Source organism: Microtus pennsylvanicus, chromosome Y (genome assembly GCF_037038515.1).
Source record: "Microtus pennsylvanicus isolate mMicPen1 chromosome Y, mMicPen1.hap1, whole genome shotgun sequence".
NCBI classification, from domain to species: domain Eukaryota; kingdom Metazoa; phylum Chordata; class Mammalia; order Rodentia; family Cricetidae; genus Microtus; species Microtus pennsylvanicus.
This window is the reverse complement of record NC_134602.1, coordinates 22,371,854-22,375,496: the sequence shown is the minus strand read 5'-3', so window position 1 is coordinate 22,375,496 and position 3,643 is coordinate 22,371,854. Positions and strand designations below refer to the sequence as shown.

The following is a 3,643-nucleotide window of genomic DNA, read 5'->3' as shown; positions in this document are numbered from 1 at the left end:
TAAAGGTGTTTGCTACTACACCTTGAACTCACAGAGATCTGTTTGTCTCTGCCTTCTAGGCACTGCGATTAAAGGCGTGTGCTACCACACCTTGAAGTCACAGAGGTCTATCTCCCTCTGCCTCCCAAGTGTTGGGATTAAAGGTGTGTACACACAACAACTCTCTTCCTTTTTTTTTGTTTTTTGCTTTAAGAACTTCAACTTTCAGCTTGCATATATTTTAACACACTTTAAACCACTCAGAAATTTTCTCTGTCTTTGAATCTCTCTTTAACTGTATATCTCTTTTTTTCTGACCACGTGAGTCTTTAATTTGCCAAGCAATCTCAGTAGGACTAAAGGCATGGCTTTGCCAGCTAGATCCAGTCCATTCCTTAGCTTTCCAGCCTCATGGCAGATATACAGGCTGCAGCCATGTTTATAGCCACACCTCTATGGCGGTTCAAGGTCCCTGCCAGCCAGCAAGCTACAACAGACAACACTCAAATCCTCTCTCGGTAGCTGGCCCTACTGCCTCAAACAGTCAGAGTTTGCCCTGGCAGGATGGCCCAGAAAGCCGGCATTTTTAAACAGCGCAGCTTTTTTCCTGCTACGGCTGAAAACCGAAAAACATGCGTTCAGCTTTTCGTCAACACTGTTTAAGTGTTTCGTGGCAGGACCTCTTAATGAGCTGCAGGCTTTGCAGCTGAAGCTGAGTCAGGAAGCCTCTCTTAGATGAGGCGCTTGCTTGCCTCTAGCAAGTAGAGCAGACCCAAGAAATTGCCGTAAGAAACATGCTTTACTCTATTCTTTTTAAGCTTTCTCAGGCTTTCTGTGGACTCAGTTAGCCACACGTCTGGGCGTCATTTGTAGTAATATGGACGGCATCAGGGTTGCGTCCCCAAATCCCCAGCCGCCTGGCCCAGCTAGCTCAGTCGGTAGAGCATGGGACTCTTAATCCCAGGGTCGTGGGTTCGAGCCCCACGTTGGGCGCCATTTGTAGTAATATGGACGGCGGCAGGGTTGCGTCCCCAAATCCCCAGCCGCCTGGCTCGGCTAGCTTATGCCCCAAATAATTACACGGACACGGTATTCTTTTAAACACTGCTCTGGCCCATTTCTAATCATCTGTGTAGCGCCCCTAGGTGCGCATACCGGGAAGATTCTAGCCTAAGTCCATCCTGGGTTGGAGCTTCATAGCATGCGTCTTCCCTGGAGCAGGTAGCATGGTGTCTCTCCTGCGTCTGCTCCGGAGAGCAGAGCTGCGGAGTCTGACCTCACTTCCTCTTCCTCCTGGCATTCTGTTCTGTCTACTCCTCCCACCTATCTTCTAACCAATGAAATGGGCTGAGGCAGTTCCTTTATTGCTTAGCCAATGAAATCAACAGATTGATATATGACACTCCCACATCACCTTACAAAAGCCCTCTGCAGGATCAGAAAAGGAGCCTAGTAGCCGGAAGGGAAGCTCAAGCAAGAGATCAAGCTGAAGGTAGAAGTTGATTTTTAAAAGAGAGAGAGACCACAACTCAATGGGCTGGTATCTCAGTGGCTATTCAGGAAACATCACAGAGAAAGGATCTGCTTCATGCATGAGTGTCACCGATGATTTCCCTTTAAGAAAAAAACCCATCAAAACTCCCAATAACATCATCAGCATTCAACAACATGTCTATGATTTCTTTGCCTTGCCTTTGATTGTGCAGTAAATGATGCTGATAGTTAATCTGTGCAATTAATGCAAATTTCCTTGTAACTGACTAGACAGAATTGACACGTTATCTTAAACACAGCAGGGAGTCACTCTACGATGGAACTGGTTCATCATCACCTGTGTGACAGTGACATAATTAAGATCTTTCCTTTGTCTATAAATCTCATTATGTTCAACATGATATGTTGTCATACAGATTTCTTAGGGTTTTGTCCCACTGGTGGTTTCCTTGGTATGCTTACATAATTTTTGCCAGATCCAATCAGTTTTGCCATGCACTCTCAGCTCCACGTCATTATGTTCCCCTTATGTTCCAGTCCAGGCATTTTAGACCTCTTGTAACTGTTGTAAGAGTATCTCATGTTCCACCTAAATGATTTAGGGTTTTATTTAGGCTGGGTTTTATCTTCCATCACTGAGTTCATTGACTTTCCTTGGGCGTAATTCCTGGGACACTGAGCCTAACTCCTGGGGGATTCCTCCAGTTATTTCTCCTTTCTTAGATAGTTTACACTCTCACTATTACTGTGAGAGTGTTTCTGTAGCAAATATTTTTCTCAAGATGAGAAGAAACTTCAATATTACAATCAATTTGTTATTGTGATTTAAATACACACACACAAACACACACAAGTTAAAGCACATACACTGATGATATCTCAATTTATGGGGCCATTCTGGGGATGTCAAGATCGATATCTCTCGAGTGGTTCTCAGAAGGCCATAGGGTGACCCTCTCTAGGTACTTAAGCAGGGAGGAGAAGTTGACCGCACTGTGAAATGTCCCTAGGAACTATGTGTGCCTTGTCCCATAGTCAGACTGATGATTGACTATCTTGAAAACCACCATGGAACTTTTGTTTGGCAAATGATGGAGATCAAGTCAGGGTCAAAATCAGAAAACTAGATGGAGCTTCCAAGCTCCAGTGGAAGAGCAGATGGATGGAGAAAAAGAGCAAGGATGTCAGGAATATAAGGGCTTGGTCCACACTATGAGACACTGTGCCTGAACTAAGGGGATTTCAACTAATCCAGTGACCTGGGAATGAAAGAACATGGGATCAAACTGGAAGCTCTGAATGTGGCTGACAATTGGGGCAGACGGAGAAGCCAAAGATAATGGCACTTGCAATTGTCTGCATATCATACACTGGCTTTTTGTGATCATATTTTTTGTGGATGCATACCTTGCTAAATCTGGAAAGATGAAGGGTGGGCTTGGACTTCCCACAGCTCAAAGTACCCTGCCCTCTATTTGGACTGGTGTTTGAGTGGAGAGGTTTATTTGTGGAGCAAGAAGAATGTGGGAGGAGGAAGAGAATTGGAAAGTTTGATAATTATTATTATGAAGTAATGGAAAAATCAATAGAAAATAACCAATGAGGACATTGGAGCTAGGAAAAAAAAACATTCATGTGAGTTGTTGACTCAGACCAAAAATTATTTTACAGAAAAAAAACACATAAAGGGGTTGAGTTGCTTGTTAAATATGACTCAAGTAATTGGGAAGAAGATTGGGGTTTTTATTTTGGGTCTTCATGGGGCTGTATGAGCAGCATTTTAGGACCTGTATGCTGGATATTTCTGGGGGTTAGTAGGGAAGAAACCTGGCTAGGAGGAGTTTTATGACATAAGTAGAGCCTTGATGATGTCACAAAGCTTTGGTTGGGGGTAGCAACTCTGTTCCACATGAAGCACTAGTCTTCTGTGAAGGTGGGCTTACTATCTTCATGGTGGCTGAGGAGGTCAGTTCAGCTCTTGGGCTCCACAACTGTTCAACCGAATTTCCAGAAGTTGGAATCTAGAGAGCCAAGATATTTTCTTTTGGTATATATGTTTAGGAAGCAACTAGGACCTCTGTAGTCAAAGAAAGGTTTCTTTCAAATCTGCTCTGGGTCCAAAATTTATGTCGTTAACAGCTCCTATATTTGATAGCTGGGGGACGGTTAA

General features: G+C 43.8%; 1 non-coding gene across 1 annotated transcript; it reads left to right on the top strand.

Moving 5' to 3' along the window:
- Window positions 1-899: 899 nt before the first annotated feature.
- Window positions 900-972, top strand: Trnak-cuu (transfer RNA lysine (anticodon CUU)). The gene has a single exon. It is a non-coding gene; the product is annotated as a tRNA-Lys (tRNA).
- The last annotated feature ends 2,671 nt before the right edge of the window (window positions 973-3,643 follow it).